The following is a 24,249-nucleotide window of genomic DNA, read 5'->3' on the forward strand; positions in this document are numbered from 1 at the left end:
GGAAGGTGTCATCAGGGCATCCGAGGGGAACTTGAAGGAAGAGGGCAAGTTCATGATGTCACCCAGGAGTGGAAGGGCAGAGGGCAGGGGGAGAGCAAAGGCTGGGTGTGTGCATGCAGGGCGTGTTTGAGAACAGGGGCAATTGCACACAGAGCATGGCGGGGACCTGTGCCCCAGAGGGATGAGGGCGACTTGCCTTTGCATCCACTGTGAGGAGCCACAGATGTGATCTGGGGGCAAACTGGACTGGATACCTGGTTTGGCCACTGCCACCTGTGAGAACCCACGAAGTTAATTCATCCTAGTACATCCCCAACCATCCCTTTCCCCACCCCCTCCATCCCCCTACCCTTGTACAAAGCTGTGAGTATTAAATGAGGCCCGTGTGGGAAGGTGCCCAACGCAGCATCTTGGCACTTAATAGTTGTTCAGTTAAAAAAGTTCCTTCTTCTTCTCCCCTCGTCACCCCCTACCCCGTGCCTCTAAAATGGGGATGAAGCAAATGCCTTCCTCATAGAATTGTTTTTAGAATTCAATGAGTTAATGCCCAGAAAGCTCTGACAGAAAAGTGTCACTGCTGCTGTTCTCACAGGTTTCTATTGCCTGCTGTCTTCTTGCTGTCGAATCCTGCATCCTGAGCTCGGACACAGAATTTTCTGTCTTCAGAGAGCAGAAGCAGGTGTGCCTTTCTCCTCTGCTCCTCTAGGGTTTCCTCAGGACCGGCTATATAATTTAGCAATGAAAATGCAGAGCCCTTGTCTGAAAATTAGTAAGAATTTCATGCGCGGGACAAAGGAGCATTATTTCCATGGCGGCCCCTTCCGAGGGCGGAACCCTGGGTCATGGCCCGTGTTACCCGCCCGGGGAGCCGCCCTGGTTTCTCCTCCCCGGACAGAGCGTCTGGATGGACGAGAGTCATCGCGGTGCTGGACGCCGTCGCACCGCTTCCCCGGAGGTCAGTCAGGTTACGCTGGTGTTCAAAATACGACCTGCGTGGTTGAGAAAGAGGTAGGAAAAGTCATACTGCATTCCTTGCTGTGTTTTGTCCTGTCAGAACCCCCTGGACATGTTTTATTATTGCCGTTGATGAGGCGACCAGACCAACAAATAGGGGTGAGTAGTTTGCTTCCGGCCTCTCGTCTTACTGATCATATTCCGTGCCCAGGCGTCTCAGAGATGACGAATACGTTAACATTGAGTCGTGAACGTCGATGGCCCTTTGGTTGCTTCTCTTCCTTCCAGACAGATCAGCCCCGGTATTGCTAGGCCAGAGGGTGAGCTGAGAAACTGGTTTCTCCCCAATAAGTGGTGGTCACTGAGCACCTAGTGTGTACCTGGTTCTTGGCTGGGCTCTGCCCCGGCGTTGAGTCAGGGAAGACATCATCCTTATGCCCTCTTCCTGCCCCCAGAATCGGTCCTCAAGTAAGGGGCTCTTTAATTTAAAAGAATTAAATATTAAACTAAGTCTGTCTGTAACTACAGGAGAATTTGGAGGAGAGATGGACGTGTGTGGGCTGGCGGATTGGAGATGACTTCCTGGAGGAGGTGGAGTTTGAGCTGACTTTGAAGGATAGATAGGAGCTGGATAGGTGCTGGAGAGGAAGGCATTCGGGTAGAAGGAACTGCATGAGCAAAGGCTCTGCGATGGGTCTGACACAGTTATTCTGGGGACAGTGAGAAAATGGACAGTGAGGAAAGCAGAACAGAATACAGTGATTTGGGTCAAAATTTTAACATTTAATAACAATTCCTTACATTTATACAGTTCATGTTTAAGTAGTGTTAAAAAAAAGAGCCATTCTTATAGAGGTAGTATAAAGGTGGCTAAGAGTGCAACCTTTGGAGCTAGTTTTGTTCATTGTTTCATTAATTCAGTAAATATTAACTGAGCACTTACTATGCTATGTGCTAGGCACTGCCATTAGCATTGGAAATACAAGTACAACAAAACAGCGAAAGCTCCTGCCCTCTTGCAATTTAAGATCTAGTGGGAGAGAGAGATAATAAACCAATAAATACGTACATAATATATACATATAACATACATGTATACACACGTGTGTACACACATGCACACATGTATACAAATAATAAATGATGAGATATGCTATAGAGGAAAATAAAATGAGAAAGAGGGATAGAATGTTTTGGATCTAAGCCCCTCTTTTGCTCCTTACCACCTGTATGATTGTAAGCAAATTACTCAACTTTCCTGTGTCTCAATTTCTTCATCTGCCCTCCCTGCACCCCTTCTGCACTTCTGCTCACTCATAGATGTCTTTACATATCAAGCATATATGTCCTGTGCCATGGTCTGCCGCACTGTCCCAAATTCCTTAAGGGCAGGGACATGCCTCATCCCACTCTGTGTCCCCAGCCGCAGCCCAGGGCCTGGAACAATGTGGCTGGGGACAGCTGGCTCCATAGAGGTGAACTGAACCGAACTGCATAACATTTGGTCCAGTCTGAACTTTCTGCCACATCTAGAGAACTCCCAGGACACAGGTCACCCTGAAGGCAACCTCTGTGGAACAGGTCCTTGCCATTTAAGAATGAATTGGAAATGATCCCTAGTTGAGGAGTTGGTATATTGTTTCTTTGATGGCGAGACGCCCCCTGGTGGTTCTCTTTTAGAATAGCTTCTTCAAGGAGCTGTCATTCACAGCTTCAGTTGTGTGGGACAAGAGGATTTGGAATCTTTCTTTGTCATCAATTTAAGCTGCAACTGGAAGCTCTTGTCATTTATTTCTCTTTAATGTAGGGGTGGCCAGTATGGGTGAGCTCACCTGCAGGTGCCGGGGCCACTGGATGGTGCAAATAGGGTGGCCATGTACAGTTCTGTAATAAGTTTCAGGGAGCCACTAGCTTAGGCTACATCCTTTGCTGGCCTCCTAGGGAGTCCTCCTACCCTAGATAAGACAATGAAGCTGGACCTGTTGTCTCTAGAAGGTCAGTGTTGAAATACTGCACACTAACATTTTGGGTGAGGCAGAGAGGAAGAGTCTTCACACAGGTAAAGAGTAGAGTAACACCGCGCACCTATTGTCTACCAGATGTTTTGTTGTGCCTTTCACACACCTTCCCATTTTAAGCTATGGCAGCCACCCATTCTGATCCTCATGGGGTAAAACTGATTTCAGACCCAGTCCCATTTCCCCCATAAGGTCATTTGTGATCATCAGACTGTGGATGCTGATTTTCAGTTCAGAAAACGTGGTTGCCACACTTACAGCCTACTCCCGTGAGCACAGCAGCTCAGATCCTTTTATTAGATGTGACAATCTGTCTTAGGGTTGGAGAAAGTTAAGGATGCCTCTTTTGTATGGGCAAATGTATATTTTTCTCTTGTTGTTTAGTGAATTACTATAAGCATAGCAGTTGGAAACAACATACATTTACTATCTTCCAGTTTCAGTGGGTCAGGAGGTTAGTATAGTTTAGCTGGGCCCCCTGCTCAGGCTCTCATGAGACTGCAGTTAAGGTGCTGCCTAGACTGCATTCTCATCTGGAGAAGTATCTGCTTCTAAGCTCATCCAGGTTATTGACAGAATTCATTTCCTTACACCTCTATAACTGAGGGCTCCAGCTTTTTGCTGGCTTTCAGCTGAAAGATCCTAGCGGCCACTCACAGCTCCCTGCCATGTGGGTTTCCTGAACATGGTAGGTTACTTCATTAAGCCAGCAAGGAGAGTCCCTGACCTCAGGGATGGTTCTCACCTGATTAAGTCAGGCCCACCCTCAACAATTTCCCTTTTGATGAACTCAAAGTCAGCTGATGTGGAACCTTAATTACATCTGCAAAATATCTTCACCTTTGCCATATTCTGTTGGTTACAAGCAAGTCACAGATCCTTCCCACCAAGGGAATGCGATTATACAGGGCATGACCACAAGGTGGGCAGGGATCCGTGTGGGCTATCTTAGAAATCTACCTACTGCAGTAAGGTTGTTCTTGATTCTTTCTTAGTCCAATAGTACAGAAAATGCAGGTTCCATAAAGACAGACTGGCCAATAGTTCCACTCTTCCTTGATTCCTTGAAAAAAATTCTGTACCACCGTGTACTACCTGGATATTGGCTGTGCTGTTTCACCTCTGGGCAGAAGATGTGGGGAGGGATCTTCAGTTACCCAGGTGTTCTCAGCCTCAAGGCTAATAGTGTTTCCCTGGCCTTGGACTGAGGGGTCCCTGTGCTGTGCAGCTGAGTCTCTGCTGGCCTGACCAGGTTACCTTACAAGATGTGTGGGTCAGTTGTGGGAAACAGGAATGAGGACTTCAGATTCTTTTTTAAGCAACTTTATTGAGATATAATTTGCATACCATAAAATGTACCCATCTTAAGTGTACAGTTTGATGAGTTTTAGTATGTTTGTACATTTAAACCAGCACCAAAATCCAGTTTTAGAATACTTCCATTACTCTGAAAGTTCCCCTGGGCCTTTTGCACTCAATCTCTGCTCCCATTCCCCATCCCCAGATAACCATGGATCTGCTGTCTGACTCTATAGTCTTGCCTTTTTTTTCCCCTAGAAATACTATATAAATAGAATCATGTAATATATGGTCTTTGGTGCCAGCTTTTTTATCAAGCAGAATGGTTGTGAGGTTCACCTGTGTTAAAGCATGTATCATTACTTCATTCCTCCTCATTACTGTGTACTATTTCTTTCAGGACTGGCTAATTTGTAGGCCCAGTGCAAAATGAAAATGCCAGGCTCCTTGTTCAAAAAGCAGGAAAAAGTGACATTACCAGTATTAAAGTACAAAGCTTTTCCTTTTCTTTTGCAGTCTCTTTCTCAGACTGTCATGGTGTTTTTTTATTTGCTACTTGGTGTTATGTTTAGCATGGGGGTACTAACCATAGCTCACCTTGTCACATGTTCCTCCAGCTACTGGGTTGCTTTCCCACCAGCCACTGGACCAATGTTCCATGGCTTGGCTGGGGTTGTGGAAGTTGAGCCAGGCATCTCTCACATGGGCCTGTTGCCTCAACCCATGGTGACAGGTAACCTCCAAGGGTAGTGTAACCTTTGCGCCGGGATGTGCTAGGAGCCTAGATCTGGTGTATGTCCCATTGGACTTCACTTCCCAAACACAAATTCAAAGATAAACTCCTTAGGAATTTCAAGATGGTGACCATACAGCATTAAACCCTAAGTATGGGGCCCCTCTGAGTATGGTCCATGTGCATCTATGCTGGCTGCTTGACCATGAAGCTGGCCCAGATTCCATTATATGATGTATCCTTTTGTTTACCCATTCACCAAATGATGGACAGTTAAGTTGCTTCTAGTTTTTGGTCATTAAGAACATTCTCTTATGAGAGTCTTCGTGTGGACATGTTTTCTTTCCTTTTGAGTGGATACATAGGAGTGTGATTGTTGGATCATATGGAAAGTGTGTGTTTAACTTTTCAAGAAATTGTCAGATTGTTATCCAAAATGACTATACCATTTTACATTTCCGCTAGCAATGCCTGAGGGTTTCTTCATATTCTTACCAATACTTATTGTCTTTTTGATTATAGCCTTTCTGCTGGGAGTGTGTGTGTGATGGCGTCTCATTATGGTTTTGATTTGCATCTTCCCAATAATCAATAATACTGAATATCTTTTCATGCTATCCATATATTTTCTATGGTGATGTATCTATTTAAATCTTTTACTCATTTGTTTTTAAATTGGGTTGTTTGTCTTATTATTGAATAAGATACAAGTTGTTTCAGTTATATGATTTGTAAATATTTTCTCCTAGGCTGTGATTTATCTTTTCATTTTCTTCATAGGGTCTTTTGAACAGCAAACATTTTTAATTTTAATTAAGTCCAATTAATCAAGAAAATTTTTTTCTTTTATATAGTCCATACTTTTGGTGACATCTGATTCTTTTTTTCACTCTCCTTAGGGAAGAAATTAGGGACCACGGTGAAAGACAATCACTTTTTAAAATTTGATTTGGGGCTTTGAGGGACCAATTTATCTTGATTGTATGATAGAAACACACAGAGGAAATTAGCATGATTTTTAGGTGAACAGGACTTGCAGCCTCTCCCTACCCTTCTCCCCACTGCAGACATGCCGCTCCTGGGGGACAGGGGTGCTTAGGGATGATGGAGAAGAGTCATTGCCTGACAGCTCCACTCTCTACATGAAAAGGGAAAACATCACATGGAAATTTCAGGGATCATGGCCCTGTGTGAGGGACTTTTTCCAGAAGCTCTGACCTCATGATTATGCTAGAAGGGGAATGGTTTGAGGCTGAAGCTCTAGTTATTTATTTATTTTCCCAAAAATCTAAGCACCATTCGAACTTAATGATTAGCAGCAACCTCAGTCTTAGCTAAAACTTCAAGTGGGCTGATAGATGCAATACTCATAAGTGATAAAGAGACATTTTATGACTCAGGATATTTTTATATAATTAATATATTTCTGTTAGTTTAAAAAATATTTACTGAATACCCATCATATGCCAAGCACTGTTCTAGGTCCCATGGATGCCTTAAAAGGACAAAGTAGACAAAAATCCTTGCTCCTGTGGAACAGACATTCCAGGAGGGGGAGACAGACAATACATAAGATGTAAAGAGGATGGTACAGTCTCATAGAAGTGACAGACGTGGGAGAAAATAGCAGGGGATGGGGGATGAGGGATGCTGGAGACGTTTCATGTCAATAAGGGGGTCGGGGTGAACTCACTGAAGGGGTGCTATTTGAGGTGGAGAAGTGATATCTGGGGAAAGAGCAAATAAGGAAGAGCCCCAGCCAGTGCAGAAGCTCAAGATGATGGTGTGCCCGGCATGTTCCAGGGCTGGGGCAGAAGTCAGGGTAGAAAGAATGAAGGAGCAGACAAGCCAGAGAGGAAATGGGGCTGGATAATGTGGGCTCTTCAACTGTTCAGACTTGAGCTCTTGCAGAGAATGAACCAGAACGCATTTTGTGCAGCTATAATATCTAAATTTCTATTCCATTCAGGTGTGTAACAGTTGCATTTTCTTCAAATGATTTCCCAAACAATACAAGGAATTCAGTGTGTCATTGAATAATAGTTAACTTTTAAAAATGGCAAATGCTGCTGTGTGGATAATAAAAGATAAATGGATTGAAAATGTTATTTATTACAGAGCTGCCACAAAGATGAAAATACTGGCTTGTGTACAAATGAATAAAAGTTAAATACAGAAATGCATTTATTTTCTTTGAAATAGGTTTTTAAATGGATTAATTAAAAATAGAGTGTGGAAAATTACAAAAGATAATTTATTATAAAGCAGGCTCTAAATGGGGAACTACAATGTTAACAATGAAAGTATAGGTTTAAAAAGTGTCTCAGCAGAATATGCAATTATTAGATATAAGTAAGATGCACACAAAGATATTTCTACATATACCTGAGTAATATGGAGTAATATGGACAATGATCTAAACAGAATTATCTCCCTGTGCACCAGGGGAGGAATGGTATAACATGAACACGCTAACTTCTTAGGGAGAGAGTTGGGCCCTTGTTGATGGTTTGTGAACTTGTCTTACCATCGAAGTTAGAGACTTGCAGCCAACTCTACAAGTCGGGTGGCAATATGACTCAGAAAAAGATGTGGGCTGTGTGGTTTAAAACTGAAACAAATATCAGTTATTTAAATCAGAAAAATCTCCAAGGCAGGAGCCCTACGTTGCTGAAACTGGACCTCTAACTGTAAAGAAAATACTCTGCCTCAGTCGGACTAGAGTAAACCCAGAGGTCATTCTCGTGTTAATCAACCTGTTTCTGGCTTTCCTGGTGGTCGGTTTTGCACAGCTTTGTCAGAAATCTATTGTTGGCGCCCTCTGGTGGCAGATTCAAGCTGCAGAACCTGGCAACACGCTGCAGTTAACATGGCCTGACAGCCCTTACTTAGTGAGAAATGCCAGTACCAGCTCATCTCGTGTAAAAGCTAGCATTTCCCATTGCTAATGATGCATATTCCGAAGTTTAATAAAATTACTTGAACGCTAATTTGGACTTAAAAATGAATAAGCACATGGAACATTTCTGCATGATAATAATACCTAATACTTTCGGGGTTATTATTCTAAGTGCTTCATGTTTATTAACTAATTTAAGCCACATAACAATTGTATGAGGTGCTGTTATATTCCCATTTTATAGAAGGGGAAGATGAGGCACAAAGAGGCCTCATTTGCACAAGTTCACACAACTGGTAAGTGGGAGAGTTGAGATTTAAGCCAGGAAGTCTTGCTCCAGACTCTGTTCTCTTTACTGCTACCCCATACCATCATTCATATGGCTAGGTAAACAGCTGGTTTTATACAATGCCTGGTTCTCTAACATTGACTATCATTCTTCAGATACTTCTGCTTTTTAAAAGTAAAGCAAGATGATGTATCTGTGTATATACATACACACATATAGAACATATAAAGTAAAAGATACTATTTAATGTATATCATTTAAAGACATGTATATAAAAATTATATATATGTATGAAGCAAGATAAATATAGGCTTTGATTTTAAAAGTATTTGAAGGTTTTTTTGTGGTGATGCCTGTATTCCAAGGATAATATTTGCTACGATTAATTAATTCAAGTTGTTCTTTAGATTGGGATCGAAAATGTAAAATTCTGCATGTCTTAATCTCTGTTAGTCTAAGCTTCTTGAGAGCAGAATTAGGAGACAGATGATTTATCTTTGTGTACCAGTAGTGGGGCCTCTGTCATACTTATTGAATAAATGAACAAGGGAATGGACGAATAAATGTATTAGCTAAACTTTATTCAGAACAGTGAGTGTTCAGAACTGATAGCAAAGGCTCATATGCTGTTTATGATTCGTCACTTTCCTAGCTGCTTTATGTAGACTAACTCAATCTACAGCCATCTTAAGAGGTAGGTGCTGTTACTATTCACCATTCTACAGGTAAGGAACTGAAGCACAAGGGTTAAATAAATTGTTCAGGCTGCTAAGTGGCAGAACTAAGATTCAAACCAGGAAATTTGGCTCTGGAGTCGTGAGCTCAACCACCATGCTACATGCCAGCAGGCCGGAGCTGGCCTTGGCTGTGATGAGTGTGTTTACAGAGCAGCAGGGGTACACACCGGGGGCTTTTTCTGTGCTTAGTGCTTATATGGGAAAAGTATTAGGCCTGGACTCCCTTCAGCTCGCAGAACCTCAGACTTCACATGCCCCCCTCCCCTCCCCAAACTCAACTCACTGCCCTTCCGCCCACCCCTAAGCTCACTCCTGTCCTCTGCGCCCTGCCTCAGCAAGGGCAACAGCAGTCTCTTGTCTGGGCTTCCTTTCTCCAGGGTTGCCCCTGTCCCGTTCATGCTCCACACAGCACTTAGAGTGAGTAAAAAAATAGACAAATTTTTTTCTCCAGAAGCTTTAGGTTCACAGCAAAATTGAGCATAAAGAACAGAAAATTCCCGTATACCCTCTGTTCCCACACACACCCAGCCTCCTGAATTCTCAACATCCCTCACCAGAGGATTTCATTTGTTGACACATTTTCCCCCAAAGTCCATAGTTTACATTAGGGTTCCTTCTTGGTGTTTTACATTCTGTGGGTTTGCACAAATCTATAATGACATGTATCCACCGTCATTGTGTCATATAGAGTAGTTTCAGTGTGTGTGTTCTGCCTATTCATCCCTCTTTCTCCCCTAACCCATGGCAACATCTGATCTTTTTATTGTCTCCATAGTTTTGCTGTTTCCAGAATGTCATATAGTTGGAATCATGCAATATATAGCCTTTTCAGATTGGCTTCTTTCATTTAGCAATATGCTTTTAAGTTCATTCCATGTCTTTTCATGGCTTGGTAGCTCATTTCTTTTTAGCACTGAATAATACTCCTTTGTCTGGTGTGTCACAGTTTATGTCTCAGAGTGATCTTTCAGAAACACAAATCTGATTGTAGTTCTCTCTACTTAAAACCCTTTAATAGCCTCCCTGAGGACAAAAAATAAACTCTTCAGCATGTGTTTCTAAGTCTTCACAAAAATAGCCTTGCATTCCACTCTAGTAGCTCCCCCATGGTCCTCTGTTCTCCATCCTTAATGAACTTCTCTTTTGGGGTGGGGGAGTAATTAGGTTTATTCATTTATTTGTTAGGGGAGGTACTGGGGATTGAGCCCAGGACCTTGTGCATGCTGAGCATGCACTCTACCACTTGGGCTATACCCTCTCCCCTGCTAATGAATTGCTTTCTGTTCCTCAAGGTGACACAGTCTCACTGACTTCAGGGCCTTTGCACATGCTGTTCCCCCTGTCCCCCGTGCTTCACATTCTCCCCATGCTGCCCCAGCTCTCTATTCTCCCCCTGTCTTGTCATTCTTTGGGATAACTTCAGCATCCATGTAGGTGGCCTTTGTAATATTTGAGACTCTCAGTTTCTTTACCTCCTGCTCCAAGACCTTTCACTCAACACGATTATGCCACCCATTTACAAAGTCATCAACAGTAACTGCCCCACATCTCAACTCTGGAGTTCCAGCATCCTGCTCTGGTTCTCCTATGTTATGTCTCCCTCCAATGCCATATCTTGCTGTAGACAGTTCTGTTCTCATCTTATTCAACTTGTCAGCAAAATGGACTACAATTTACCATTTTAACCATGTTTGTGTACAGTTCAGTAGTGTTCAGTACATTCACACTGATGTGCAGTCTCCAGAAGTCTTTTCATCCTGCAAAACCTAAACTCTGTACCCATTAAACAACAGCACTCCATTCCTCTCTCCCTCCAGCCCCTGGCAACCTCCATTCTGCTTTCTGTCTCTGTGATTTTGGTTACTTTAGGTACCCTACCCCAAGTAAGTGGAATCATACAGTATTTGTCCTTTTGTGACTGACTTATTTCACTTAGCATAATGTCCTCAGATTTCATCCATGTGGTAGCATGGGAGATTTCCTTCCTTTTTAAGGCTCTAAAATAGTCCATTGTATGTATATAGCATATTTTCCTTATCCATTCATTTGTTAATGGGCATGTAGATTGCCTCTACCTTTTGGCTATTGTCAATAAAGCTGCTGTGAACATGGTTATACAAATGTCTGTTAATTTTTTGATGAACCTCCAAACTGTCTTCCATAGCAGCTGCATTATTTTATGTTCTCACCCAACAGCGTACAGGTGTTACAGTTTCTCCACATACTTGTCAACACTTGTTATTTTCTGTTATTTATTTATTTATTTAGTAATAGAGGTCCTAACAAGAGGTTATATCTCACTGTGGTTTTGATATTCATTTTTCTAGTAATTAGTGTTGTTGAGTATTTTTTTATGTGCTTGTTGGCCACTGGTATATCTTCCTTGGAGAAACGTCTATTCAAGTTCTTTGCCAATTTTTAAATTGAGTTGTTGGGGTTTTTTTTGTTGTTGAGTTGTAAGAGAATTCTTTATATATTCTGGTTATTGACCTCTTATCACATACATGATTTGCAAATATTTTCTCTCATTTTTTAGGTTGCTTCTTCATTCTCCTGATTGTGTCCTTTGATACACAGAAGTTTTAAATTTGGATATAGTCCAGTTTATCTAGTTTTTCTTTTGTTACTCATGCTTTCGGTGTCATATCCAAGAAATCATCGCCAAATCCAATGTCATGAAGCTTTTCCTCTACTTTTTCTTCTGAGAGTTTTATAGTTTTAGCCGTATGTCTACATCTTTGATCCATTTTAGTTTTGATATGTAGTATAAGGATCTAAATTCTTTTTTTCTCTTTTTTCCCACATGCAGATATACAGCTTCCCCAGCACCAGTAGTTGAAAAGACTTCACCCCTTCCCTTGGGAGACATTTTCTTTTCTAGTGCTCTATGATCCGCAATGTGCCTGCATGTGCCTCTTACCTCAGAGACTATTCCTCTCCATCTATTTTGCTGGTTCCTCTTCTTTCTGGCCTCCAAACACTGGATCTGTAGGCTCAGTACTTATCTCTGTCTCTTTCTCCTCTTTTCCCTCCCCTCTCCAGGTGATTTCATTCAATCCTATGGCCTTAAATATTGATGACCCCCAATTCTCTACCTCCATCCAGCTCCTGTACTTCAGGTTCATACATCCACTTGTCTCTTTGATACCTTCATTCAGATATCTAAGAGACATCTTAACCACACAGCTATTGATTACTCCATTGAAATCTGCTGTGTTTCCATCATCTCCCTCTTTGCTGATCCCCCCCAAGAAGGAATATGTACAGCAGTAATCATTTTTTTAATAGCTATTTTTTTCATCTTACTGCTCTAGTTTGGGTCTCCCAGTTACCTGGTCTCATAGCATGTGTTCTTACCTACCAAAGCACTCATGATACTAATTTATTATAATCATTTGTTTCTAGCTACTGGCTGTCTCCTGCACTAGACTGTCACCTCCAGGGGTGTGCCTGCTTTGCTCAAGATTGAGAGAGTCCCCAGTACTCGGCATAGTCTTTGGCACATAGTAGGAGCTCAAGAAATACCTGTCAATTTAATATATGGATTATTTAGCAATGGAGTATGAGGGGTTTAGAGGTGAGGATACAGGAGTCAGGGAACCCATTCAGGAGTCTCTCTAAGTACAAGGTAATACATATCTAAGCTAGGAAAGTAGAGATGGAGAGGAAGAGGTATATTTAAGAAACATGAATGCTGAATCCATGGACTATGAATGTCTGGGGATGGGAAGGGAAGGGTGTAATATGACTCAGGACTTGTGCAGAAAATGCTTCAATGATGTGTCTAGGGACTTGATAAATTATGTTCACCAGAGTTGTTTGTTTAATATAATTTACTGAAGCATCATAAGCAAAACCTATATTAGGCAGCCCCTGCTTTCCTGTAGAGAATTCTCTTCTTCTCTATAGAGAGCTTCCTATAGGCAGTCCCTGAAAAAGTGTACAGATGTCAAATGTGTGAAGGCTGTACGAGGTATTTTGACGCTGCAAGGGAAACTCCATTCTCTGAGAGCTAACGTGCACTTTCAGATCCCGAGTTGCATCTCTTCTTCTAGGCCCAATCTTTGATCATCTAGTTTTGGAACCTAATCTATGTTCTTTGTCTTTTTTTTCCTTTTTCCTTCGCAGATGTACACCTATCTTCTTAAGCTCAGTGAACTCCCAGTTGAGAGTCCCTGATTCAAGCTTACATGACAACTCCCATTTTTGTGTCAATTGTAGTAAGGTTTTAAGACCTACATTTCTAATTACTGTAGTTCCAGCCTGTCATTTTCCCATTTTCTACACGCTTATTTGACATTTTAAGGGAAAAATGCAGTAAAGTATTCAAATAAGGACATACACAGTCTCCAATGGATACAAGTAGGGGTGCTGCTAAAATTGAACTCTAAGCTGTGGGCTGGCATGACAATTTGAAGGGTTTGCTTGTTGGATAATATACAAAAGATCCCCCACGCTAAGGGCAACTTGTTAAGCAGTGCCCTGTTGTGAGAGGGTGGTGAAGAAAATGGAACTCTACTTATATTTTGGGAAATTTGCAGGCAGTGCTATATAGTATCTTTAATTGGACTCCCCTGCTTCCATCAGAACCATTTCTTCTACTCACTATGTTCATTTCTTTAATAGGAACTTGTTATGGGCTGAATTGTGTACCCCTGAGAATTCATGTGTTGGAAGTCCTAACCCCCAGTAACTTAGAATGTGACTGTATTTGGAGAAAGGCCTTTAAGGAGTAACTAAGGTAAAAGGAGGTTATATGGATGGACTCCAATCCAGTCTGACTCATAAGAAGAAGAGATTAGAACACACACACAGAGGGAAGGCCCTGTGGCGACGCAGGGAGGAGACCACCACCTCCAAGCCGAAGAGAGAGGCCTCAGAAGAGGCCTGCCAACACCTTGATCGAGAACTTCTGGCCTCCAGAGCTGTTTGAAAATGAATTTTTATTGTTTAAGCCTCCCAGTTTGTGGTACTTGGTTATGGCCACCCCCGTACACTAATACAGAACTCTTTGACCAAATACCACTAGCCTTGCTGAGACCTTGCGGATACCCACTCAGCCACACAGGGTCTTCTGGGCCTTAGAAGTGGAGAGGCAGTCCCCTTAGGGTCCAAGCAAGGAACAGAGGTTTTGAGCAATCAGATGTCTCATCCAGGGTTACGCACCCGGGAAGAGGTCAGACTATAGACTTGAATTCACTGTTCGACACATAGCCCTGTTAGGTGATTTGGACATGCCAACTTTTTAAGTCTATTTGAGAAAATCTTGATTAAAGTGCAACATCTTGAATATGGCCACGTAATCACTTGCAAGCAGATGCTATCCTTCTTTAGATTACTTGATAACATTCATAAATGTTTCACACGGATGGCCAAAATGAAAGAAATTGTAAGGAAGAGAGCAATGATAGAGGAGGGGAGATTTTTACAAGCCTGTGCTTAGATTTCTGCCAAGATGTAAAAAACATTGAAAAAGTAAACAATTACATCATTTTAAAAAAGATGAATATTTTCTTATGTCATCATAAAAGTAATAAATCTTTATGGTGTAACATTTGCAAAAGATGCAAGTTTTTAAAAAATTTATTTTTATTGAAGTACAGTCACAGTGTGTCAATTCCTGGTGTACAGTACAATGTCCCAGTCATGTATATACATACATATATTCAAGACATAAGTTTAAAGAAAGAAACATGTATCTCTCACAATCCTACCATTCAAAGATAACTCTTACGAACATTTGAGTAGCCATGTTTCCAGGATTTTATTCCATGCCTAAGCAGACATGTGTCACAAATATGAAATTACAGTGTACATGTACTATTTCATAGCCTCTCTTTTTTCTATTTGGATATATTTTATGGACATTCTTTCAAATCACCAAATATTTTTTGAAAATGCAACTTTTATGGTTACATTTTTTAGTGTTCATTATATAAATGTGCCACACTTTATTTAGTTAATATCCTACTATTTAGGTAAAAGAAGGTCATTTTCTAATCAGAAATGTGATCAAAATGGTAGTGGGATTATGCTGAAAAAATATAGGTCAGGAAACACATTTTTTAAAGGATGCATTATATATTCAGTTACCCCCAAATTAAGGATCTTTATTTAGACAATTGCAGTTGAAGTTATCTTTCTCAGTAATTGTCTATTGTCATTGGAGGTAGTTTAGTCTTACTGAAAGAAATTTGATTAATATATGAAATTAGAGTCAATTTATTTTTATGACTTTTTTGGGACCTTCCTTTCATTGAGTCATTAATTGGTGGTTCATTTTATTTTTAGTTTTTTAGTGTGTCTTCCTGAAGAGCTGTCTGTTCCATGAATTTAAATTTAAGGTTCCAGTACCCTTCCTCCTTGTATTTGTCTGCTGTTCTTTAGAAATGACAGGGCCTGGCATATTTTTAAACATTTTCTGAAAAAGTCTATGAAACGAGTTTAAAAGACCTGAACTTTTAACCTCATTAAGTTATGGTGAGAATAGAAAATGTTAATGTGTTTACTTTAAAAATGAATAGAATTACAGGATAAACTAGCTGCTACATTACTACAACTGTCTAGCATTTGTTTAGGGCTTAGTACATGGCAGGCGCTTTCCTGTAAATTACTTCATTTAATTCTCACTCTAGCCTCACAATTTACAGAGGCATTTCCTTCGTTTTATATGAGCAGAAACTGAGTCAAAGAGGTTGAATCACTTGTCCGGGGGCACATAGATAAGTGGTGGTCTCCAAAGCATGTGGTTTTTTCATTACAAAGCCCAGCTTTTTTGATGACCAGGACAGCTCCTTAAATGGTGTTTGGAGTTCTTTAATGGGCACTCAGTGGCAGGGAGCATGCATGCATAGACCAGGTGTGATGATAAAATAGTCAGACTCATTTTGTGTGTGGTTATGGGAATCATCCTCGTTGTTTTGTAGTCACAAACTTATATTATGTGCAGTACACATCCTTGTGGGTAGATGGATGTGTGCATACATACACATACAAAAGCCTGCCCTGAACGGGATACAATAATACCTTTGTAAACCTCCAAAACACGGCAGATCCTACAGCCAAAACACAAGTTGGCAGCCAAATGCTGAAACAACAGTACTTCAAAGCCCAGAGCTTGAGAAATGCTCAGAATATTAATATTTGAAAACAAAAAGATTTTACTATTTATTATTATTTTTTCATCCTCACTTAACTTGGTGCTTGGCACTGGTTGGCTATGACCTTGGTTTACCTTGACTATGTTCTTGGTTATTTATTGCAGCCATATTGCCCACTGGTTGCCATAGGCAAACATTCTTCCAAGATGTTTTTAGAGTACATTTTTATTGATGAATAACATAACTGTATTTCAATGTAGACAAATCACAAGGTACAACTTTTTCTGTTAACAGAGGTACTGGGGATTGAACCCAGGACCTTGTGTGTGCCAAGCCTGCACCCTACCACTGAGCTATATCCACCCTCCCTACCTGGAGTTTCATGAAATGGACTCAACCGTGTGGCCGACACCCAGATTAAGAAGTAGAATATTACCAGCTTCGGAGAAACTGCCTCTTACTCAGTCTTAGTCACCATCGCTCCCTCCCCAAAGGCCTCTACTCTCCTAACTTTTTGACCAGTTTTGCCTGTTTTTGAACTTCATATGAATTGAATCACAGAAATACTATTTTCTATTTGATTTCCTATTTCAGCGTTATCTTATGAGATTCATCCATGTTCTTACGTGCAACATTTGTTTATTCAGTTTCATTTCTACATGGCATTCCTTTGTCCGAATATGTCACAACTTATTTTATCCGTTCTCTTGCAGATGGATATTTGAGTTTTCCCCAGTTTTTGACTATTATGAGTAGGGCCCCCACTAAAAACAGTCTCGTATATATCTTCTGACACTAGTACGTACATATTTCATTGGATAAATGCGTAGGAGTGGATTTCTGGGTTATAGGATATTTATATATGTTCAGTTTTAGTAGATGCTGCCAGAAGCTTTTTTCCAAAGTAGTTGTACCAGTTTACATTCCCATTAATAACATATAGGGTATTTAGCTGCTCTAGATCTTTGCCAACAATTGGTATTGTTAGTCTTTTTCTTTTTAGCCACTTGGTGGGTATGCTTATTATGGTTTTATTCTGTGTTTCTCTAATGACTAATGAAGTCTAGCACCTTTTCATATGTTTATCAGCAATTTGGATATCCTTTTTTGTGAAATGCCTGTTCAGGTTTTTTGCCCTTTTCCTATGGGTTGTCTATATTTTTCTAATGGGTTGTCTGTAGGAATTCTTTATAATGTAGTGCCTGGAGGCATCATGAAAGTTTTGGGATCCTGGAAGTTGTGGTAAAGATGGGGGAAGAACAGAAAGGGAGGTTGGGACACCTGAGTAAAACCCCATTGGCTTCTCCCTCCATTCAGCCTTGACATGGGAAAGGTATTTTAGGTAGCAATGCTTTTAGTCCCTGGTGGCTCTGTGCTTCACCAAGGGGTAGGCTGGCCCCACCTCTTGGCCTGTTAGTCTGGGTTTTGAAGCCCCATTTTCTAAGAATCTATACAGTATTCTAAACTCATAATTTCAGATGATCTTGTCCAGGCCCAAGCTTGGGTGTTATCTCTGTTTGCTCACCTCTCCTCTACGTCCTCTCCTCTCCAGTCCCACCACGTTCTGTCCATTCTATGCCCCAAATATGCATCCAGTCTGATCACTTCACCCCACTTCTGCTACCCGATTGAAGGCACATCGTCCTTCCCCTAAGCCAGTGAGATGGCTTCCAAATAGGCCTCCAACTGCCACAGCAAACTGTTTCAAAACACAAATTGAACCCCTCCTTGAAGTTCTTTATTCTCCCTATTATTATCCCTCATCACCCCTATTCTTTCCCTCTTAGCACTATCACAATCAGTAACTACATGTTTCTTTCTGCCTTTGTTTTCATGTCCGTCTTCTCCACCAACCTGTCAAGTCCATGAAGGGATCAGACCTACTTTGTACACCAGTGCAGCTCAATAGTTTTGCATTTGAACCAGAGAGATTGAATTAACACCTCATGTCAAATCTGAATCAAGTCTCCAGTGCCCCTCTCAGGTGGTCATCCAGTGGAAGGAGCTCTCACTACCCCCGAGGCCACCTATCCTGTATTTGAAAGGAAAGCAATGTACCTAACTTCAGTGTTCAAAGTGGAGGCAGAGTGTGTAAGCGGAAGGACGGCTAGGATCTCTGCAAGACTGGAAACAGGAAGGTCTTCCCAAGGCACCAATGTCCTTGCTTAATTGTTTTAGTTGGAAAACTTTCCTCAGTTAGCAGATGCAGTTCCTGGCTCTTTGGCCTTAAATTCTCTCCCACCCATAGCGTTTCTAGGGAATTCAGTGCACTTCTGTTCTGGGGACAAAACAAGCTTGGAGGGGTCAATCCTGTTCCCATGCCCTGCCTCTGACCTCCCCCTCTGGAACTGAGGTCGAGTGGAACACATTGTGGCCTGGGGCTCTGGAACAGGCCTTGCCCATCTCTCAGTGGCCCAGCCCCTTACCCAAGTGTGGATTATTTAACACACACTCCTCAAAGATGATGACAGGGAGCTTGGAATCCCAGTGCATCCCCAGAAAGAGACAAGACTGCGGTTTGAAATTCTGGCTATATTGAGGCTGTGTCCCCAGTGTTTAGCTAGCCTATTAAGTAGTAATCTAACCTTGTGGTGATCTCAATTAATTTGATGTTTTCCCCAGTCCCCTTTAGATAATGTGCACTCAGCACTGTGGGTTCACGAGCAATTTTAAATCCAGCAGAGGAAAGGTCCCCATAGGTCACGACCAAGGTGAAATCTAATCAGTGTAGCTGAACAAGGCCTTGGAGCCGGAGAGATCTGGGTTCTAGCTTGATCCAGTCACTTACTAAGTGGGCCCTTGGACGTTCACTCTCCTCCCTGAACCTCAACAGCTTCATTTGCAAAGTGCAGCTAATTCTTACTTCTAGGGCCATTGTGAAGATTTAGAAGTTATGGAAGGTGTCTAGCACTGTAGCTGGTACAGGGTAGGTGTCCTGTATGGGATGATTCTTTTTCCAGAGTCTCCCATCTTCTGGGAAAGATGGTCAAGTACGGCTTCTGAATCTATTTGGTTGTTTTGGGAGGTACTATTATTAGTCTTGATTTCAGGACAGTATTTGCTAAATTCCTATAGGTACTGCCAGGCTCCTCGGCATCCCTGATGGGGAAACAGAGGCAAGGGGTGGAAGCTAATTTGAGCAAATGAGCTGGAAACAGGTCCAAACCCTGAAGATTTTCATAATCTATCTTCAGTTTATTTCCAGTTAATATCCATCACTTACAGGCATAGAGGACTTTTAATTCCCTTGCACTCATAGCACAGGCCTGAATAATTAGAATCCCACAAATGCCCTACTTTATTCAGTAGTTCCAGACATGTTCTCGTGAGCTGTTTGAGCGATACTGACAATAAAGGGAAAAAGAGAAAGCAAAGACTTGGAGGAGATCTGCTGATTTTTCCTGGGTAATAAAAGTATGGATGGTTATTATTTTTCTCATCAATTTCCCACATTTTCTAAGTGATAATTTATTATCATTATTATCAGAACTCCCCCCAAACCCAAACCTTCTGAATTAAAAACACTGGGCAAATTGAATGCAGCTGTACCTCTAAAGGAAGGGTGAGCCTATATAAAGTGGTCAAAGCAGGGAGCAGGAGACCCAAGGCACCTGAAGTTCACACTGGATTAAAATCTCATCGGCAACTGAGAGGGCCCCTGCTGTGGTTTCTGTTGCAAAGTACAAGGGGCTTCTTCCATTGATAACAGATGCTCAGTGAACAGCGGCTAAGCTGATGAACGAATGATGCCTCTCCTCTGATGATCTCAGAATATTTTCCTGTATCTATTTTCCTCAGTGAGAAATGTCTGCTTAGCTTAGATTCTCCCCAGATAGTGATACTATTTTTTAAATGTTTTAAAAAATTTTTATTTTTTATTGAGTTGTAGTTGATTTACAATGTTAGTTTCAGATTACAGCAAGCAATTGTTACACATACACATACATATATATATTTTCAGATTCTTTTCCATTATAGCTTATTATAAGAAATTGAAAATAGTTCCCTGTGTTATATAGTAGGTCCTTGTTGTTTGTTTATTTTATATATAGTAATGTGTGTTACTATTTTTTAAACTAACCAGCCGATAAAAGTTTATTGGGTTCCTATTATGTGCCAGGTACTGGGTATGCAGTAGTGACCAAAAGAGTCATGTCCTTGCCGCCATGGACCTCATATAAGCTGGTGGAGAAGACAGGATGTGGTCAGGTAAATACAGAAATAAGATGTGTGACTGTGTAGGTTCTGCAGAGGAAATAAACTCTTGATAGGGAGGTCAAGTAAGGGTTCTCACCTTCACTTGTAAGTTGAGACCTGAAGGATTAAAGCAAGAAGCTGGACTGGGGTATGGGGATTGGGGTTGTGTTCCAGGCGGAGAGAACATCGTAAGCAGAGATCCTCGAGTGAGAGAGAGCTTGGCTAGTTCAAGGCAGTGAGGAGGCTGTGTGCTGGAGCATAGTGAAAGACCGGAGTGTGGTTGGTGTGAGATGAAGTTGGACAGGCGGGTAGAAGCCAGATCACGCGGAGACGTGGAGGCATTTGGGTTTATTCTGAGTGCAGTGGGAGGCTGCTCTTCTTCCCCCAGACCTACTTCACCTGCAGTCTTTTTTCCTTCTCTGTTTTTGTCAATTCCATCTCTCCAGTTCAGGCCAAAAGCTTTGGAGTTATCCTCGACTCCTTTTTTTCCCCCCTCATACCACACCTGCCCTGCCAGCAAATCCAGCTGCCTCCTCCTTTAAGTTACAATAGAATCTCACCACTCCTTCCCACCTCCACTCCTCCACCCAGATCCAAGCCATCATCTCTGGTTTGAATTATTGCAATCACTTCCCAGCAGCTTGGGCTAAGAATGCTGTCAGATTATCTCCCTCTTGTGGTCAAAACCATCCAGTGTTTCCCCATCTCAGAGTGAAAGCAAAAGTTCTTACCATACAATCCCGCCCCTCCCTTGTTACCTCTTAGATCCTGGATATAGAGCCAGTAAGTAAAATACTGGAAAGGGAATCAATGGCTATAACTATATATTCATCCAGTCATTCCTTCAACAAATAGTTACTGAGAGCCTACTGTGTGCCAGGCCCTCTTCCAGGTGCTTGGGACACGCTGGTTACAAATCAGACAAAAAAATCTCTGCCTCATGGAACTTACATAGTAAATAAATTAATTATATAATTTGTTAGATGGAAGTAAGTGTTAGGGGAAAAAGTAGTCAGGAAAGGAAGAATCCAGAGTCCTGGCTTGGGAGAGATTGTGGTTTTAAATAGGGTGGCCTCGTTCAGAAGGTGAAGTCTGAACAAAGCCTTGTAGGAGGGGAGGAAGTTAGCATCGCAGGTAACCATGGTAACAGGGTCTTTGGGCAGTGGCCATGCTGGGAGTGGAGCAATGACTGCTCCCTACAGGGTGAAGCAGGCTGCAGCTGTCTTGTAGTTTACGCTACCCACAGCCAAGTGGTGGTAGTGGTGTTAAGGTTAAGCTAAATAACTTGGGTCAGAACAACAAACTCTCCACGTAGCTTTGATGACAATATATTTGTTAGATCTCTACTTCCTTTAGAATCAGATTCCCAAAGTGAATTCTGAGCAACAGTTCTCAACAAAAGGATTCCACAGGCAAATAAGTTTGGGAAATGTTTCTTGGAATTTCACAGGGAACATCAGCATCGTAAAGGCTTTGTGGAATTCTGCTCTAAAGAAGCACGTTTAGCTCAACATTTATTAAGACTATTTAGTTGTGGGATCCTTTTTTTTTTTTTAAATGGAATTCCTAGTCAAATTTCATAGACCTACAAACTTGGAAATACTTATATAGACAGATTGGAACCTACCAATCTGGGAAGATTTGATTGAGTTTTCACTGGGAGCAAAGTGCTTGGAGGAGCTAGAAAAGAATGCGAGTTGCTAGGCTGAGTGTGGTCCTCCAACCAGGAAATTCTGGTTAGTTACGAGATTAAAAATGGCTGGGGATAGATCTAGGGTCAAATAATCATTAATCAAACTTTTACTCAATGTTTCCTTCCTTGTGGCATGCTACGTGCTGAGAGTTGGCAAACTTTTCCCATAAAGGACCAGATAGTAAGCATTTTAGGTTTGTGGGCCATATGGTAGTGTGAAAGCAGCTATAGACAGTATGTTAATGAGGAAGCATGGCTGTGTTACAATAAAACTTAGTTTATGCATACTGAAATTTGAATTTAATATAATTTACATGTATCATAAAATATTATTCTTTTGATTTTTTCCAACCATTTAAAGATGTAAAAACCAGTGTTGGCTTGCATGCTCTATACAAGCAGGTGGTGGGCCAGATTTGGCCCACTGGTTTGCCAGCATTATATGCTATATACCTGCAGGAGATCCCAGCCTAGAAGGAGACATCTACGTGGATAATTAGTGTATTGTGGAAAGGGTTGTAGTAGAGGTCAGCTCCAGATGCTCTGAGAGCCCAGAGGAGGAGCTGGGAGGGACTTGGATAGGTTAGGAGGGGAAGTAATAGTGGAGGCACTCTGGATTTTCTGCTTTGTCTCCAGGCCCTGGTTGGGTGTTGCCCGAAGGGTGTGCCTGACTGCACTCAGGTGTTTTCTCTTCTGACTGGGCATCTCTTTCCCTCAGTTCCTGGTCCTGACCCTTAGGGTTCACCTTGAGTCCCTTTTGTGGTGCCACTATTTTCCTCCTGGCTCCTTGACTTGTTTCTGTAGTTTATATCCCCATTTGTTACCAGTTTACTTTGGGAGTCTTATCTTTTGAGTACCATCCCTGCTGCAGCAGCCTTCTAGAGGTTGAGTACACGTTCCCTCCCTCCTGGGTGCCCTCGGCCCCTTTCCCTCAGGGGTGATATTCTGCCCAGCTAGCTCTCAGCTGCCGCGATTTCTGAAGCGAATTATGGGAACTTCACACAGTGGTGTGCTGGTACCAGCTCAAATCGACTTACGAGACCCAAACATACACATCTCATCCCAAATGAGTTCAGTGATATCTGGTTGCTAGCTTGAAACCTCCTATGGTGAGAGTAGAAATTGGAAAAGGAAATCTGCAGATACAGATCAGAGCTCTTTCCCCCTACCACCCTCCCCCTGTGGCCATTTCTGACCTGGAGAACTGATTTACTAGCATAGCACTCTTTATAAGCCCAGGCAAAATGATTTTTTAGGATAATACACAACTCTACTCCTTGATTTATAGAACGAGCTGAGAGAAATTTGGATCTAGATGTAGTGTCAATTACTAAACTTTCAAACATGTCTGGAATATCTCCTCTCTCCTGTGCCTTCCTGACACATTCCTACTAGACTCTCTCAGTCTGTGTTCGTCCCCCTTCTACGGTGTGCTCAATTATATCATACTCTTGTGTCATCTTCTGAGTCCATGCGTGTCTTTTATTCAATTATGAGCTCCTGAAATGTGGGCCAGGAGAGGTAGCTGTAGAGTAGTGCTTAATTGCCAGGGCTGTAGAGCAGGATGTCTGGGTCTAAATTCTGGTCCCATCACTTATGATCTGAGTAACCCAGAGCAAGTTATTAAATAACTCAGTTTACTTCATCTGTAGTATTGGGGTAATAGTGGGATGTTCCTCATAAAGTGCATCACTAATTAGTTTCATATACACTTAGAGAAATATATATATTTCATATATTTCATTTCATATACAGCACTTAGAGAAATACTTGCCCTTAGTAAGCATTCAGGGAATTCAGCTATTATTAGTAACCATTTGGTTTTCAATTCCCATCATATTGTCTGGCACATGTTATATGGCACATACTTAATACATTTAATACATATATGAAATGCTGATTAAATGAACAAAAGTGCAAATAGAAGTAGAGAAGGGAGTGATCCTTGTGGGCTGGATTAAGGGGTATGAACAACTGATGGGGTTTGCAATAGGGCTTAAAGGGTTGGTCGAGTGAATAGATGGGGAAAGTTAATGGTTAATTCAGCAGGCACTCATAGAAAGAGCCCTGCTGTCCAAAAGTTAGGCCATTTGGTAAATATAGAAACTGAATGTTAAAAATAATTAGCATTAAGCTGATTTCATTTCAAGTTGATAGCAGGCCTGCTGTCAAAATTCCATTTCTCTCCTCCCTAGTGTCTGCTGAGGTGTTACTAAGTGTTTAGCTTTAGGAATATAATAGATTTTAATTATTGAATGATGCACTTGAAGAGAAAGCAGGAAGAAGTCAGGAATGTTCTGTAACTCCGGGGCATCGATTTTATGCACTGT

The 24,249-nt window shown here is 41.6% G+C and overlaps 1 protein-coding gene across 2 annotated transcripts in view; it reads left to right on the forward strand.

The window, feature by feature from the left end:
- Nucleotides 1-922: 922 nt before the first annotated feature.
- Nucleotides 923-24,249, forward strand: part of PDE1C (phosphodiesterase 1C) — a 482,123-nt gene continuing 458,796 nt past the window's right edge. For both annotated transcript variants that reach the window (XM_072964716.1, XM_072964717.1), the window contains exons 1-2: nt 923-955; nt 1,055-1,113. The gene's annotated coding sequence lies outside the window, so the exon portion shown is untranslated. The remainder of the gene's footprint in view (nt 956-1,054; nt 1,114-24,249) is intronic.

The sequence above is a fragment of the Vicugna pacos genome, chromosome 7 (genome assembly GCF_048564905.1).
Source record: "Vicugna pacos chromosome 7, VicPac4, whole genome shotgun sequence".
Lineage (NCBI taxonomy): Eukaryota > Metazoa > Chordata > Mammalia > Artiodactyla > Camelidae > Vicugna > Vicugna pacos.